Source organism: Lichenostomus cassidix, chromosome 3 (assembly GCF_008360975.1).
Source record: "Lichenostomus cassidix isolate B80296 chromosome 3, HeHo_3.0, whole genome shotgun sequence".
Taxonomy (NCBI): domain Eukaryota; kingdom Metazoa; phylum Chordata; class Aves; order Passeriformes; family Meliphagidae; genus Lichenostomus; species Lichenostomus cassidix.
Genome location: NC_139483.1, coordinates 22733448 through 22752204, shown reverse-complemented (window position 1 = coordinate 22752204; position 18757 = coordinate 22733448). Strand labels below are relative to the sequence as shown.

The 18757-nt window shown below is 38.3% G+C and overlaps 1 long non-coding RNA gene across 1 annotated transcript in view; it reads right to left on the bottom strand.

Annotated features, from left to right (window-relative positions):
* Positions 1-349: 349 nt before the first annotated feature.
* The window catches only part of LOC146439281 (uncharacterized), a 53866-nt gene continuing 35458 nt past the window's right edge, over positions 350-18757 (bottom strand). Inside the window, exons 6-8 of the long non-coding RNA XR_014851236.1 lie at positions 4782-4888; positions 4490-4625; positions 350-1051 (exon numbers count right to left, since the gene is read on the bottom strand). This is a non-coding gene — a long non-coding RNA (uncharacterized LOC146439281). The remainder of the gene's footprint in view (positions 1052-4489; positions 4626-4781; positions 4889-18757) is intronic.

The following is an 18757-nucleotide window of genomic DNA, read 5'->3' as shown; positions in this document are numbered from 1 at the left end:
ATTTTTTTTCTACTGTAGTGAAATATACAATCATTTCTGCCTGAGAATAGAAAAGCTTGTCTCTGAATAGCTCATTTGAGGGTTATTTTCTCTCAGACTTTGGTAATCCCCAAGAAAGGGGGACTTCCCTCTTACTTAGAAATTTCTTAGAAGAATCTTTATAGCCTTCTTTATAACCATCTATAGCTACCCTTATGTTAAAGTAAATTATGTTGAAAGCTGTTAAGAGCATCTTACATAGCTAAATAAAGTCTATAGAAATTGTGGGAAAGAAATAACAGAAAAGATAGCATGCGCAACTATAAAATAATTTAATTCTTTTAGAGAGGAATCTGGGCATATCTGCTTTATGTGTGCACTGCAAACACTATATTAACTGTGGCAGTAGAAGTACATCAAACAAGAACCAGATACATCACAGAATTCTTTACTGTTCAGATTTTATATTAAATCTTGCAATGGGCTTTACATTATTGTTGTTTCAAAATCTCAGTGAGTTTTGTGGTCCTTGTCTTCAAGACTGTGCACATGTGATTAACAGCCCTGCATACTCAGGGAGCGTGGAGATAAAACTTAATTCTGCAATACTTTCAGGTCTGCTCAGCTCAGCTCCCAGTTCCAGGTAGTATATCTTTAATACATACTCATTATAATTATTAGATGCAGTATGTATTGATTCTTTGAAAAAGTTCAGAAGTGGGAGAGCAGCCATACCAAACACCAAGATGTTCAGCATTTCACAGTCAAGTACCATTACATATTTTGACATTGTGGGGTGGTTTCTTCAGTTTCTTCAGAAAATTATTTCATCACCCAGAAGAGCAAAGAAATTTCATTTCACCTGAAAGTTCACATAGGTTTTCCTTGTCGAAATTGAGCTGTTTCTTCTGCATGGAGTTGCCAGTCAACAGCTCCTCTTTCATGCATTTAGGACTGCAGCAGAGATCCTGGAGAAATGACAGCCAAGTGCATTCTGCTTATTCTGTTGCCAGGGCTTCAGCTGCATAGCTTTCACTGTGAACTTCCCATGGAGTCTCTCAGGGACCTGTAGCTGGTACAAGAAAATGTTATTTCACATCAAAAAGCTCCTGTAATTGCATTTTATATCTCTTGCATATACACACACGAAGAGTCATAAACCCAATTAGACCAGAGAGGGCATATGCACATCCTTAGAGAGAGAAAGCTCAGACCTGACAGTGTTATATGTTTTGACTTCCACTGTGTATATATTTATACAGGCCATGTGCATGTGTGTTCTGTCATCATATGGCATCACTGCATTCAGGACAGCTGAAGCTATAAGCTCATCCTTTCTGCATATTTATGTGACAGAAATGCAGAAGCTCTCCTCTGATTAAACAGAAGTTTCACAATAATCTTCATTTCTCTCCCACCCAGAGAGAAATGTTTTCTGCTTTTCATGATCAGCACTTCAACGTTTACAACTGGATCATCTCTCCCTCTTTCTAGACTGGGATTTTTGAGCCCCTATTTGGAGTATAGTGCATGCATCCATTTCTCCTGTACATGCCCAGAAAGGATGAGCCACAATCTTCCTTCAGCTTTTATGCCCTCCCCTGAGAACAGAAAGTCCTGGAAGTTTTCTAGAGCTTTTCTTTCCACCCCTTTATCCAGAAGCTGTTGATGCAAACTTTCTCTTCACTTGGAGTCTCCACTAAAACAGATGCTAACAAATATTCAGACACACAAGTCTGTTTCTAGGAGAATGAATTTTCAGATGAAATCACCTCAGAAACCAAGGGAAGTTTTGTGACTGCTCTGCCTGGGACCACTTTGTGCCTGATACAAAGTATCCATCTCCAGAGTCACAAAGCAGGAGAGTTCAGTATGCTTAGTGTGTTTGTTCGGGGCTTTTTTTTAAATAAATCAAAACCTCACTAGAATGCAACTGGGCCAAATCCTCTGCAGTGGAAGAATGAGGTCCACTGTGTAGACTTCAGGGTGCAGATTTGCATCTGCCATGGTAAAAAATGTGGCTGAATGTTTTTCTGATCTCATTTTTTAAACGTGTTTATTTGATTTTATTTTACCAGCAAATTTATGCAAGTATGATTTATATGTAATAATCCCCATATTTTTTTAATTACCTTGCCATAAAACCTGAATAACTCTCCCCACTTTGATCTCCAACACATTCTGGAGAATACTGCACCAGGCATGCCTAAATCAGTTAAGCCATGCACAGAGCTGTTCCTGCAGGGAAGCTTTCCCACATCAGAAGATTGTGTAATAAAACTTAACACAGCTCATTAATTTTCTCTCTTAACCAATGCATCTGACAAGAAGTGACTTTGAAAACCTAAAGGAATGACACAACTCTTATGCTTTGCGTGAAACATCTGTTTCCAGCTCCTTTGCTATTAAATTGACATCTTTTTATTTGAAAAGTTCCTTTTATTTCCCAACTTCCTGCAATTGGTAATGTATATATCCCAAAGAGCTTAAATTCACAGCTTTTAAAACTTGATTAACTAAATGCTGGGTTAGTCCTGTCCCGGAGGAAAAATGCCTCTCGCGCAGACAGATTAAGTGGTACAGCTATGCTTTTTAATCAATTATTAAGAATTTGTTTATTCAAGCAATGTCAGACTTCATAAAGCATCAAAACAGACTTCAAATCCCAAAATAATGTAAACACCAGTGTGATTGCATATGAGAAATATTAACATTCTTGGATCTGGAAAATCGATAGAAGGTGAGCATGTCATACACACTCTCTCATCCATGAAGGCCACAGACAATATCAGGTTTCCAGCTATGAAGACCTACAAAGCTACATGCAAAAGCAGAAGTAGCAGAAACCTTGCATGAGGAGTTAAGGTGATTTTCAGCAGAAGAAAAACACCTTAATAACGATTACTTTTCCTTTAAATTCCCATCACTTACCCCTATATTCTTCACAAATTGCTCCCTTAGATTTGCTCCCTTCGTTTCTGGTAAATTGAGGAAAAGACAAAAATAAATATCATGGCAAACTTTTCCCAGATAATTTCATGTTATGTGCAGATTTCAAGCACAGCTAAATTCTGGAAGCTGATTAAACTCTAGTCTGATGAACAAGATGAATGCATTTAATTCCATGTTGTGTTTGTATGGAAGTTAAGCATTGTTTGGTAACTCTGGTAAGCCAGGTATACCTTACCAACTAATCCAATTTTAAGACCTTTGAATTTGTTCATACACCTCTACATCTTCAAAAAGCTTTAATCTTCATTGTAGTTTAGCAAGGAAGTCTTAGCAGGGAAAAACTGTAATAAGACATGTGAGAACCTTTAACTCAAATTAGAAAATTTGAGGAAAAGCAGGTCCATTTTTCATATTATGAGTTCCTCCTAGTGTCTTGATTGCTCTGAAAAGATGCATTTTTTCCTAAATGATCCAAAGATGATCAGTAAACACCCAGTCCTGGAAGTCACCCAATATTCTGACATAATTTTACATTGGATTAATTGGGCAGCACCCTGAAGTCACACCTGGCTCGGTGGAACTTTATAAGTGTATAAAGTGCACACAGGAGCCTTTGCTAGATGAGGATCTAAAAGAGAATCAATGGGAGAATAGCTTGTTTACTAAGAGGGAGCTTTCCCTCCTCTTCCTTTTTCCTAGGCTGTGTCATCTATCAGCTTTGCATGGAGCTTGAATCCCAGCCCGATGCTCGGCTGCTGCCTGTGAGCCTGGAGATTGCTCATTCTCTTGGTTTGGCTTCTAGGAAAGAATGAATGTTGCCAGATCTGTTCTTAACCTCTGTCAGCCCCAACTGTGGGCCTTTTCCTTACACACACTGCACAGATGAGCTGCACTTGAAGCAGGAGTTTAGCACAACTTTTTGCTACATTTACACAATGATGGAAGTAATGCCCACTATCAAATAAAGTGAAGCTTGTGCCAGATTGGCAATTAATTAATGCTGTCATTTTATAGTCCCAGTTAAATAAAATGCACAGCCAGAAAAACAAAAAGAAGGAAGGGGAGGAAAAATATGTCCCTTCTAACATTGCCAAGCAATGCAGTAAGTGGGAAAATAAGGCAGTAGGAGTCCAAGATGAACACAGTATGCGTAATTTGTAGGATCAGAGGAACTGAGCAAACAGAGTGAGCCAGAGATTTTTGACACGTGTGGAGAAGACTGTACTCTTTAACCCATGCAGTTTATTTATTTTGGAGAACAAGAAGATGGCTGAGTGGTACATTACAGTAAGAATCAATCCTAATATTTGCTTTTAGGTACCAGCTTGGTGCATCACTGGCACATTTTAAAGCATGGCTTAAACAGACATGCAGGTATAAACTTGCATCTGGCAGGAGGGATTGCACACCTGCTCTCTCCCAGCCTGCTTTGCTCTGGTAATTCCCCTCATCAGAGCTCAGCAAATTTTCCTTTTCACATAGGAGTGATAGCCAAATTTGCTAATCCCACATGTTTCATACCAAAATCTTAACAGGGTGGAACATGAGGGTGACTCACCTGAGGACCTGTTGAAGAGCAGGTCTGGGCTGCCTTGCAGCCTCATCCCAGGACATCTGGGTGCTGTGAGCATTAGCAGCTGTAGCCACTTGTTCTGCCCCACAGAGAAGCTTCAGGTTGCCCAGAGGTCTCCATGCTAGCCAAACACAGTACAGAGACATACTTTACATACTTTGGGAGTGCCATCTTAACTACTTAAACACTTCAAGAATGCTACAGATCAGTAGATGTATACCCTGTGAAGTAGGTGATTAACGTGGCTGTATTATGAGTGCAGAAATAAATAACTTACCCATGTTCACATAGGAAGACTATGGCCAAACTGGTAATAAGATCCAGATTTTCTGCCTCCCACTCTTCTGCACCACAGAAATGTGACATATTTCCACAAGCTGTGCACTAGAAGCCAGGGGAAAGAGACAGGGAGAAGTCATAAAAGAAGGAAGATCACCAAGTAGTGTATGGCAACACAAATCTCTCTTCTGCCGTGGTGGTTTAGTGTTTGCAAGTATTAAGGGAAACAAAGGAACTGTCCAAACTTTCCAGGAGCAATTTCCATTTAGGAGGTCTGAGGAAAGAGGTTTGTAATCCAGATGAAATCTTTCATTCTTTTCCTTATTTTTCCTACTGTATAAAAAAAGATAGAAATTGCAATTCTGAGAACAAGAGGGGAGAGGGAATTAAAGACAAGATGAATCATGTTTAATAAAAAGGTTTATAGCCATTCCTAGCAGGATTCTATCCATCTTGCTCATCACATTCCTATCAGAAGCTGCACTCAGTGAATTAGAGGGTGTGTTATTGCTCCAGCAATATCACCTGCAGACCTATTTAACCTCACTGTAGGAATCCCATTTTTCCCTAGACCACCAGAAATGATTGTGTAAGGATTAAACTTAGTTTCCCATGTTCTGCTTCTGCCTGTTATTCCAGCCTGAACTGAACCCAGCTTGGTCATTCATAACAGAAGGAAGTAGAATTATCAAAATAAATACCGCATGACATGACTGATGCTGAGGAGAATAAAAAAGAGAGAAGAACACTGGAGAAATTGGCACCATGCAAAAACAGAGCCTAAAATCCATGCCCAGCTTTTTCTTTTTCTTCACTAACATACCAAACGTAACTCTGTAGCACGTAGAACTGGGTGAAAGCCTTGTGCAAGAGCTGAGAGAAAAGAAATTGATGCCCCAGTCTCCTTCCCACCATGTCTTCACATTTCTCTCACCACTAGCCATTTTCTTTCTCTCCTGCCTCATCATTTTTCTCCTCCACTAGAGCAGAACTTCAAAACATGAAATAGAATGTCCTTTTAGTGTATTTTTAAGCCCCATGGTAGAAAACTTTCAGCAGTATTCATAAAGCCTCACTTATTGAACCTTTGGATTTCATTCATATCCAAGAAAAAAAAACACAGACAAATATTCTGACACAAAAAACTACAGAAGATAAAATGCATAACTTACATGACTTATGAAAAACCACATTCCTGTAAAGTGTGACTATACAGAATATACAGAACAAGATCAATTGACAGATCAGGAATTACAATACAAAGCAAGCATATGCAAATTGGGAGTCACTCCTCAGGGGATGTCAGGAAGCATAATTAGTTCCAGCACAAAGTTGAACAGCAGGTCTGAGCTTATTGGAGAAATAACTTTATTACAGGGCAACATGCATGACTTGGGCACATTACTGCATTTACAAATGAAGCAAGACTGGCTTTGAGATCCACATGAATGGAGAGGTTTGAAAAATTGCCAATAATATGTACAGCCAGTGCCAAGTTACTCTGGAATCCATATATCTGCCAAATCAGTTGCACATACTGCGAATTAACCCGGTGAGACAGGAAGAGAGGCAGGAAAGCTGTGCCTAAGATGTGGGTGCCATTGGAATTTTGCAGCTGCACTTGAGCTATAATTGGAACCAGTGGCCATCCCTCACCCATCGTGGGCCAATCACGCACCCATCCCATGCACATCCCACGCCCATCCCATTCTCATCACTCCCCAGTAATACTCCAATCACACACCCATCACGCATCCATAACATCATAGAGCACCCTCTAATCAGGCACCTATCACACAGCTTTGGAAGGCTCCGCAGGGGTGTGAGATCCCTTAGGCTCAGGGTCTGAGGATGAGCACCACAGGAATACGAAATTCCAGTTAATGATCCAGTAGAAAAAACCTAACTGCATTCCACTGTGTCATAACTGGTTTATTTCCTACATCCTTATGCAAAGTTAACTTCTCTCGCCAGCACAGAGCTCTTAGAGCTCGGTGTTCCTGTCTAGGCTCACATTGCAAGTACAGCACGACCAACAACTACTAATAAACATACTAAGTTGCTCCAACCAAGCAGTTCTTGATTCTTTTATAGGGCTAAATTACATAAATTAACGGAAAGATGCAAGAAGCAATGGTCATTAAAGCTTTTTAATGTGTTTGTTTTGCACTAAAGCACAACAGCTTGTAAAATTGTTTTTACAACTTTTGTGGTAACAGCAGTCAGGAAGAATTTTAGTGCAGCCAGCTCTCAGAGTTGTTAGAAAAGCACCATCATTTGAACTTTTTAGTGACCCTTTCTGTTAAGAGAAGTAGCAGTAGATCTCTGTCATCCTAGGAAAAGAATTGAGACAGCCATTAAAGTATCCATGGTCAGCTAAATTTTGGGTTCTGTCTGGTGTTTCCATTTGCACCTATGAGAAGCGAACCCACACTAAATGCTGACTTAATGACTGGTTGTTTTTCACTGCCAGTAAGTGCAGAAGTGTAGGACTCATAGGCATCAAGGAGCTAAACTGACCCTACATACATTAGGTCTATCACTTCTCTTTGGAACTGTTGTCACATTTGAGCTCTCTTCCACACGTCTCTGAAATCTTAGGCAAATCACATAATCATCTCTGCACTTCATTTCCCCTTTTATAAACTAGGGGTAGTATTTTCCAGCTTTGAATGTCACAAACTGGTATTTTCTGGAAGAAAGTCTCATTTGTTTCAGCTTTCAAATTTCTACTCAATGAATTAAAGTCTACAGCACATTAGAGGTATTTGTGCAATTACTTCCTTCTGGCAACAATCTGCACATTTGTTCACAAGGTCAGAACATTCCCGTCAGCATAATTGTTACATTAGAACATCCTTTTTTTTTTTTTTTTTTTTAATTTGGGGTTTTTCTGGTTTGGTTTTTGGTATATTTTAGAAAATTCACCTTAACATTAACAGGGACATTTTAAATTAATTTTCTTCTACACCCATGCATCTAGTTGTCGATATAGCTGAATATGAAAGTCAAAAATGGGGGGGATTTGAGGAAATAATGAAGACAGCAAAGGGATAATGAGCTAAAATGGGGAGTAGGACTAGAAACCATGGAGAATAAATTACTAAATTATAAATATTACCTTTAACTAGAATTAAAGTGTGGTCTTCTGAAATCTGACAGGAGCAGAAGACTTGGCTTTTACTCTCATGTCACTAGACCTCCTTGCTAGGTATAATCCATTCACAGAAGAATATCCTCTACCCACAGAGACCTCCAGTTCAGGTTGGGTTAAAACCCCCAAGGCATTTCACACCATCTCCTGTTTCCTCAGTCTTCTAAGGTCCATGCCTAGAAAGATTCCTTTCTCCAAGCAGACAAAATAATCTTTCCCTGTAAACATAGTGAAAAAAAATTGACAGAATATAAAATTTAATAACGATGGAGGTACTGCAAATGCTAAAAATAAATAAGTCTTCAAGCATAATCAGAGCTAACACCCACAGGCCAATGCCTCATGGCTACCAGCTTGTGGCAGAGCTGATATGGTGACAACATGGCTGTTGTAGGACTTTTTCTGTCATTTTCAGAAGCAGAAACCCTGATGCATCCGAGAGGTGGTTGAAAATATTCCTTCTTCCAAATGTATTTTGGCAAGTGAGCCCTGCAGTTCTGGCCCTTGCACTCAAACTTTTCATGTTGGGACACAGGAAAATCCCACCCTACCCAAGAGCTTTTCATAGCTGTGCCCTGAGGTGTCACCTTCACAAATACCCATTTGTCACACTTGTGTCCTATCTCCTTTCACTGCCTCTAGGCAGCAACTTTCTGCTCATGGTTTTCAGGGTTGCCAAAGGTTTCCTCCCCAGTTTGCTTCTCTTTGGTTTAGGGCCTGCTAGGAAACATGAACATTTCATATCCAGGATGATGTTAACAATTGCAGACATTGTTTCACTTCATTATTTTTGCAGAAAACAGTGACAGCAGTAAATATGGTGTGACAGCTGAAATGATGAGAATTACCATCCTGAAAGAGAGCTCTGTAAGGTTTATAAAGCTCACAATTTTTTAAAGAAAAATTGGTTTTTACTATAGGCATTTTAGGATCACAGGGTAAATTACTTTGAGTAATAAAAGAGCATGAGACAAGCTGAATCTCTGAGCTTGAGCTCTCCAGCTGACTTTTACTTGAAAGGGATGTTCAGAAACTGGGAATAGCTCAGAAAAGAGTTACAGGAATGGGTCTGTGGCTGCAAAACCTGTCTTTTCCTGAAAGACTCTATAGATTCAAACTTATCCAAGGTAATTTGAATGCTTGACTTGACCATAGTTTATAAGCTCATCCATGCCAAAAATATTTCCCATCTTATAAATCATCAAGTCTGCTTTAATCTTGGAGACAGGGATATGAAAAAGTCCAATGACTAGAGCAGAAAATATCAGACTGAAAATAATGTGCATTCTTACCATGTGGGTAAATTAGCACTACAATAGTCTACCTGACGTAATACATTCCCTGTCACTTGAAAATTTAGTAACAAAACCAAATGTCTTCCTAAAAAAATATGGTTTGGTTGAATTCAGGTCTATAACCTTGATGTGAGAATGGCTGGCAGAAATGGCTAAGAGTCGCTGTTAGGATCTGTCCTCTCTCTTGAAATCCAGGAATCTATGCAAGAGCTGCAGTTTTGTGAGGATATTTTCACACCTCTAATGGTAATTTCCCACTCATACAAAACTACAGATTGTTGAATTGTCAAAATCAGAGAAGTCTCTTGTTACATGAGACAAAAAAACAGTGGTACCTCTCAATATTTTCTAACTGCAGCTGTTTGTGCAAAGTCCACAAGCCTCTCAGTAATGTCATAGGTTGCTCAGTTTGATTAGAAACTTAAAATGTGAGGAATCTTGTCTGGCAAAGCAGACTTTGCTAATCAATAATTTTCTGTCCCTGGCTTTACACCTCTTAAGACTAATCAGGAAAAGAAGGAACCCAGTACAAGAGCCCAGGAAAGAGCCCAGTAAAAGCCAGGGTTGTTCAACTTCTGACTTTTTAGGGGGAAAAAAAATGCCCAGAGTATCTCAAACTGACCACCCATGAATCACAGCATTCTAAAATCAAATACTTTCTGAAAATTGCTGTTTAATAAGAAAAACAGAAGCCAGGCTACTGTTTTATGACATATGCTTTGCTCATATATATCTACAAGTACAGTTTGTTTCTCATGTTTAATACTTTCTAAGGTACTGGGAAATGTACATACTACATTTTCTAAAACATAAATAATTATCTGAAACATCACCATTGAACCCTGCTCTAAAGCCTATAAGAAATTGAAAATACTGCCATGTTTGGGAGCCAAATTAGGGTATCACACAGAATTCCCAAACATCTCATGCGCAAAGTCTTTCACTTGACTTTGGTGAAGATAAAATTGATGGACACTCTGTTGTGTCAAGATTATGGCTACTTGATGAATGATTGTTCCTGTGGGTGACTCTACCCCAGAAAGGTGTACTCTTTTTTCCTCCAGCTCAGCCAAAATGAACTCACTAGGCTTTTTGGGGTACCTTGCAGTGAAATTCTAGAGGTCCTTTATTATGACTTTTCTAACTAGTTATTTGAACACTGGAATGACATTTGAATGCATGTCCACCTATACTGTATATAAATGGAATAAATAGTATATAATGTCCTTTAAAAACATTGCCATCTTGAAGATAATATAATGGGATTAAAATTTATCCCCTTCTGGCTCTCTTCCCATTGAAGAATTACAGTTTCCCCTGGTAACTCTAACCTGCGAGAACTTCAAAATATTGTGGGTTTGCCAAGTAGAACAGGACTAAAATGACACTGCCAAAACATTAATAACACATATGTGTAGTTCAATCTTTGGAGACTTTTAGGACCATCTAAGACAGGCACCATCCAGGTCATTGCTGATTTTAGATCGTGATTTGAATATAGGAAAATATATTAAATATTTCAGCTGTACAAATCTCTAGAGCAATTAAAGTATAAAAGTTCTGAAACTGCACTATTAAAATTTTAACTGGACAATAAATCTCAGGCTGTGGGGGACCATCAAAATATTTTTATTGCTCTGTTCTTGCTTTTAACTTAAGGATGATTACAAATTCACTTATTTAATTAACATTATGGTTACATGTGAAACATGTGAAAACAACACTGAAGTTCCTGATCTGTACGTGACTGTTCAATTTATCTTGAAGACATTGCTTAGAAAAAAAAACCCTAATTTTTACCAAAGTTTCATATTTTACAAACAAATCCAAGTGTTTTTTAAACAATAGTTACATTTTCCTGGATATGTACACTTTCCTAATGGGAAAATAACTCTTGATATAATAGTAGACAGAGCTTACTACTTGTTTAATATCTCCTTTTAGACTTCTCATAACTAGATAAAAAAGTCACAAGAAAAATGCAACTTTCATTAAACAAACTGCAAAATAATCATCCCTGAGAAGCCACTGGGGTACATTTGTAATCAAATAATTCTCTACATTACTAATGGGTATTTCTGGCTTTCCTACTTTTCTCTGAAGGAAGCTGCTCACTACTAAAATATAGCTTTTAATTTGTGGAGGGTAAAAATTTAGTACTTAATAAGCATACTTACCAAAGACTTTTAAAAAATTAATAGAAACCAAATAAATCTTGGCTATTAAAAAAAAAAAATCTGACACACAGGTTGAGTTATACCAGCCAGCACAAGTACACAGTAAGATTCCAGATGTGCTATTTTCCTGTACAATGACAGCTATCAAACCCACCCCTGCAATAAAAAAGTCCTGAAATGGGTTTTTAATCAGGTCTAGATTTCCATTAGCCCATGAGGACTGATGTCTGTGTGTTGTGGTTTTTATTCTTTACAGCACATGCCATTGCTCTTAATATGTGGGGAACACATATTAAGTCTAAACCTTTTTTCAGTAACCTCCTGAAATTGATTTTTTTCATATCTAAATTGAAGCCAAATAAACGTTATTAACAGCTGTATTTTTACAAAGTACTTGGAGGAAGGGTTAAACTCAGGATTGCTCAATTAACATTTCCCAGGCACAACATAAGGCCATAATGTTCGATGGTTGGACAATGTTAAAAAGGCTCTGAAGTACGAAAAAATGTCAAGGGAATTCAAATAACATGACAAGTTTCAATAGAAATAAAATAAACCCCAATCTTTCTCTTTGAAAAACACTCAGAGGCTGACTTTGTATTAATTCCCTTCTTCCTGGAAATTGTTAGATAGCTATCAATTTCTCCTTATATATTTATTGTAAACATTGGTACAAGATGTTCTGATTGTTTCCAGGAAAATCCTGTTAGTTACAGTTGTACAGAATCAATTTCACATAAAAATCATACAGCACAATTACAGACAAAAAGAAATCTGCAGGCATCTAGTGCAATGAACAAACCACTGTGGTTTAAATCCTTTGCAAAACTTCAACAGCACAATTTGCATCAGTAAAAATACTGCAAATTAAAGATATTAGAAGAAGCTGTTTAGGAAAAAACACTTAACCACGATAAAAAGGCTAACAGAAAAAAATAAATTATTACTGGTTTTTGTGTTCTAAAAGGATGTAATTTACCTCCATCAGATCATGCAGACCAGTATTTGGACTCATTAAGAAGCTGGCATATATCTTTACTTTGAGTAGATATTGAGAATGTGACATTTTATGCCTTTGAAGTGCAAAGATCATTTGCAATTACTGCCAAAATAATAGCCCACTGTATGAAAAAGTGGTCAGTCGTGTGAAGCTTCTTAACCAGCCTGCCTTTTGCTTCCCCAGCCTAAAAGTAAATAAGTAATCCTCTAAAAAGCAAACCCAAAATTTATAAGAACAACCTTTCTTAAAATGACATTATAAAGGTATGGTATGAATCAAGAGCAGAGCTCAAATTGTCTGTCAGCAATTTGAATGCAGACTTTATTTTTGACCTGGCAATGGAGAGATGTCTGTTTAGTAAATTTAAAGAGAAGGGTTTCTATTTTGCCATGTTAGATGAGTCATTCTACTTTTTTCTTAAACTCATCTTTATAGCTGATACTGGACTGAAGTAACACTATATTTTTATCCCCTTTTTCTAACCTATGTCAGTGCTTAGGTTTCTCCATAAGCACCATCAATCACCAGCAATCCTATTTCAATCAAAGTTAAAATAGGAAATCCTGGTCCTGTTGTCTTCACTAAGGTTTCAAGCCTTCCTTTTTCCCTCCTGCGAAAGCAATGAATATGCTGTGATACTGCACACAGATTTGCCCACCACCTCACCTTTCCCCACAGGTACTGCGTGTCTGGCACTGCCCCCTGCTATGAAATAGAAGCAGAATTCCACCTGAGTTCGATGAGGAGGTCTGTTTAAAAGCCAAAGCAGGCAAAACCTCACTTGCAGAAATTATCCTTGGATTGTCATAGAGCAACAACAACTTACACTAGCTGAAAAGTTATCTGAGGAGGACCTTGCTACTCTTTCAACTTCAGGCCTGTTCACAGCAAATACCCAAGTCCTGACAGCATTAGAGCCATGATTCTCATACACCATCTCAGCTCTGAGAGATGAAGCTTTACGAGAAACAAAGACCCAACAGCAGCAGCCCAGCTCTGTAGCCAGCAGCCCCATCCAAGAAGGAGAGACCTTTGCCATCACGACCTGAACAACCAAAAGAGAGAAGCAAAAGAGCATGCCCAGCTCCCCTGGCCTTGCTTTTGTGTGCAGGAGGGTTTGCACCCTGCCCTAATGCCTGGAGCCCCACCATGGTCCTGGCATGCTACAGGGAGCCTTCTCCAAGCTCAGAGGAGGCAGGAATCAGTCTTGCATCTCTCTCATGGTCTCACTTGCCACAATCCAGACAAATTTCACATCAGAGTACACAGTGGCATCCATAATCACAACATGAGGTGAGATTCTTTAAAGTTCTCATCCACAGCAATGTTGTTGCTTGAATTTTAGCCAGATCCACACCTGAGTGTTTCTGTAAAGTGATGGAAAACCATAGAAAAGCTTATGACATCCATGCTCATACCAAATGAGGTCATGATGATTTACATTTATTAGAGAAAAGAATATCAAAAGGATTATTAATAGTGCTACCACAGAGCTTTAGAAATAGTTGGTAGCACAGGCTCAGAAACGTAGGAAGTGGATTTGGTGTATGTGCAATAGACTATGAGGTTTTTCTTTTGGCAAGTAGCAGTCTGTATGAATACTAAATCAAGTAGCCACTTCATTCATCTTTTGTAGATTTTTTTAAGGGTTTTCTAAAGTTTTTCTAATAAAAGTCATACAAGCTAATTTTGAAATACTGGTATTAAAATCCATCAGTTGATCTGTGTGTATTTCTTACAGAGACTGAGCTGACTTCTTTCCATTTTTCTAACATTCTTAGCCATTACTTTTTGTTTGCTTGCAGAACTAAACTTGTCTTACTTGATCCAGGAGTTAAAATAAGCCAGAGTTAACAAAATAAGAATCAGAGCTAGACTAAAATTCATAGCATTATCTGAGGGAATATTTTCCTTTGGACAATAATTTTTTTTAAACAAACAAAACCACAGAGAAATGTGAAAACATCAAACCATTGAAACACAGGCAAGCTGAACTTCTCCTGGGAATTTTGTACTGCTTGGCAAATGCATGTTAACAGCGAAGACCATGGACTGATCTTGGCTGCACACTTGCTGGAGAAAGGGAAAGGCAAAGGGAAAAGGGAAAAGACAAAAGAGAAGAAAAGAGAAGAAAAGAGAAGAAAAGAGAAGAAAAGAGAAGAGAAGAGAAGAGAAGAGAAGAGAAGAGAAGAGAAGAGAAGAGAAGAGAAGAGAAGAGAAGAGAAGAGAAGAGAAGAGAAGAGAAGATAGGAAAAGAGAAGAAAAGGAAAGAGAAGAGAAGAGAAGAGAAGAGAAGAGAAGAGAAGAGAAGAGAAGAGAAGAGAAGAGAAGAAAAGAAAAGAGAAGAAAAGAGAAGAAAAGAGAAGAAAAGAGAAGAAAAGAGAAGAAAAGAGAAGAAAAGATAATCTCCAGAAATGAGGCCTCAGCCCATGTGGTACCTGAATCACTACCTCAAGGATGCATTCTCTCTTCACTGACAATATGGGAAGGGGACGATGAGCTCTCACTTAGGCATCAAAGGTAGATTATTAACAGCAAATAACTGTTGTCCCAAATATCCTAAAAGCCATGGACTTAATGAAAAACCTGTATATCCTGAGAGCATAACATGGCCACACAAGCCTCATCTTCCAGAGCCCACTGAAGTGCATGCACCCTAAGCAAATATAACAGGCTAAAAAGCTTCTGCCACAAGAAAAACAGGAACAGAGGGATCACTGAGATCAGCAACAGCAAGCATTTTTTAGAATCCTTTTAGAGGGAAAGGATTCATACTGAAACCCAAAATAAACATACCTTTATGGCATTTAGTCCCTGAGAATCAGCTGCACTGACATTACCTTTAGAGCAGGACAGAGAAAATCTGTTTAGGCTACTACCTCCTGAGGGACCTTATGATAAAACTCTCTCAAGCTGATTTTCTTGCCTTCAGCCAGCTGTCTTTTGGTCAATGCAGGAACAGGACAGCAAGGCCTGTTCAGATTACAGACTACCTCTGTGAGGTACATGGCCCTTCTGTGAGACCAGCTCTTCCCTTCCACACTCACATTTTAAATCTGAACAAACCAAGACCATCAAGTTTTCTGTCCAACAAAAGATGACTGGGAAGCTGCCCGAGGAGAGCTGCTATGTGGAAGCCATTTACTTTTGTAAAATACAGCACCTGGAGTAAATCAAGGAGTGGTCTTGCAACCATCCATCATGACAGATTTATCTTTCTGAAATTCATGTCTAGTACTTTGGTATTGAATGTAGTTTCTGACATTCACCTATTTTTACACTTTGTTTACAGAAAAGTTGCTTTCCTGTGCCTGGAAGAGGAAGGGACATGTGTGCACCTGCATTTATGTTTTGTGGAGGGCTTTGAGATGGAGCTGATTGGGAAGGCACTGGATAAATTGATACACTGCAGCTGAGTCAGAGCAAAAGGAAAACAGGCTGCCTAGATACTGAACTTTCAATTTAAACCACAAAGGTAGATGGCAAGCACTAATTCAAGAACAGGTGGCTTTTTGCTCATAATATTTTATGGCTTTCATTGCTTTACAGTGAAATGAGCTAACCCACAAGTCCCCTCTTGACCTACCCAACATCCTCAAGTTTAGTGAAAAACAGGTGTTTGATATCTTGGCTTTCCCTGAGCTCTCCCACAATCTAGTTAAAAAGCCTCTCACTTTCACTTCAGAACTGAAGGTAAATAGTGGAGTGTGTATGGAGTAATGGGTACACACTCAATAACCAAAAACTTTAGCCACAAAAGGAATACTTGTCTTGTATACCCTGCACAAGTAAAACGCAATAAAAGGATAACAGTTCAAAAACCCAGAAAAATCTCATGGTAACATCTTTAAATTGGAGAATTGTGACAAGCCTGGGGCTACTGGGAGTCACATATTCACTAAAAATGCTGAGTTTATGCACTCCTGGTACAAGGCCTCAATTAAAAGCCTTAATTCCAAACTTGACAATTTTGATGCCAATCTGAACAGAAGTGTTGCAACTGGCAACATTTTGTCTCCCTCAGAGGTAGCCCTCTATCAATATAGTTAGTATTTATAGTGCCTCTTCTAGGAACTTTGAGTCTTGCTGCCATACTAAGCCAAACAATAAGAAAGATCCAGTTATAATGACAAAAGGAGTCCTGATAACACTAAGGAGGTTAAGGAAACAAAAAAGGAAAAAGAAAACAAAAAAGCAGCAGTAGCTTGGTACAAAATACTAACAAGCAGGTCATATCACAGAGTAAGAGTCCCATGGAATGACATTCTTCTCCCAGCTGCCAGGGTTTCATCTGTGGTGAAAATGTGTGAAGAGAGTACTCTTTATAAAATTACCTGTTAAATCAGTATGGAGAAAAGTATTTTCTGAGAAGTTTGGTACCTTTTAAAAAGCCAGTTGTTTGTTATTTGGATAAATGAATAGACAAAGAGATAAATACAAAGAAAGATTAACAGATCAGTAGGTAGCAAACTTGTAGAAACTAGAACTGCTCACCAAGGCAATTCTGACACTTATGATGTGTATTCCATGTGGATAAAGCTATAACTTAGTACTTAAGAAGAACTAAATAGGAGCTGTTCATCTGAAGTGCTTACGACTTCCACACACAATAATCATGGTTGCAGAATGAGATGCCTACTACTGTATGAAATTGGTCATTTTTGTAAACCATTTTATTGGACTTATTACATTCAGTTTAGAAACAATGTGTGACCTGAGAAGAGGAAAAAACCTCTGCCTTCTTATGTTGCATCAGTCCATGGGGGTCTGTAATTTATTTTTTTTTCCTACCTTAAATGTTCAAGAATAATGGAAGGGCAAGCCAAGCAATATTAAAAAAACCTCAAACAAAATAAAAGCTGAAAAATGTATATACATAAAACAGATCTGTGAAGCTGACGTGAAATATTTCAGATTAACTGGCCAGTTGATTAATGAAGCCAGAAGGAAAAAGTCCAGATCAAGTTTAACATTATGCGTGTGTGCTCATGCAGACACGTGTGTTTGTTTCATGGAGTTCGAGTAACTCATATTTATACATTCTGATTTCTCTTGCCCTCATCAGTAGCCTACATCGTGCTAATTTATAATTGGTTTATTTTACCCCCAGAAAAGTTTAGAGTTTATGTTTCAGTATTTAATTGGATGGGACCATAGTTCAAACTGTTTTGTCGCAGCATTTTAGTGACAGTTGCCTGCTATATAGGCATGGGAAAATGTCATAAATACCAATAGAAAAAAACCACTGATTTAATTCAAATTCTTAAAAGATTAAAGATCATCAGAAAAGCTATAATAACAGTCTCACTGAAAATCAGATATGAGGAATAAGCAGAAAGTTGTTTGCTTCAGGAATAACAAGGCTACAGTATATTAGCAGACTAAGGAAACCCACATGGTAACATCAAATCACAAAATAAAAACTGTCACTTCCATCACCATGCCAGAGATAAACATAGGCACACTGGTGAGTGTGGGGTTGGAATTTGGGGAACAATGTGAATGACAACATTGCAGTGTTTGGGTTTGACAGGCTATTTTTGGCAGTGAAAATGCACGTATGGCAAGAAATAAGTGAATGGACCTATTTGTGAGATCCAGAGGAGGAAAACATGCAGCAGGGAAGTTGATGTCTCAGACTGAGACTCAGAAGAGCTCATGGAATGGGGAGTGTGGATGTGTCAAAACTTCCCATGGTCACCAAAAGGTTTCCCAGGGAACCTGCAATGATGAATAAAGATTCAAAATCTTTCCATATTACTTCCTCATATTTTTGGTATAAACATAACAAAAGACTTTTGGTTCAGACAATCCACAAATGCTTGTGACAACAGGCAGGGAAAAGGAAAAAAAAGTCTGGGAAAAAAGGAATAGTACAGGAAAATAGGTAATATTTAAAATTTACTAGTAAAAAGTGGGTGAAATAAAATTTCATCTTCTCCTTTAAGTTCTATATTCATTTTTGGTTCTGTTAAACAAAATATGATGAGGAAGTGGGCACACTTTACAGATGAGCTCCTGAGGAAGCTTCTGAATATACACCCCAGGACAGGAATAAAAATGTCTGTGTGAGATGTCAGCAACTGCTTAAACAGGGACTCATGGAAGCTACATGGGGCTCAGCAAGGTGTATCTGATTTTTATAATACATATTCGACATTGATGAGCTATGTAAAGTGAGATGAACAGGGAGAGTTAAGAAGGGTTTGAAACTATCATGCCAAAATAAAGAGAGAGGAAAACAGAAACATAAGGAAACCTGCAATTCCAAAAAGGAGCTGAGAATAAGGATTGCCATCTTGATTTATCAGATTCAAACCTAAAGGGTTTCTAGATGCTTCTGCAACA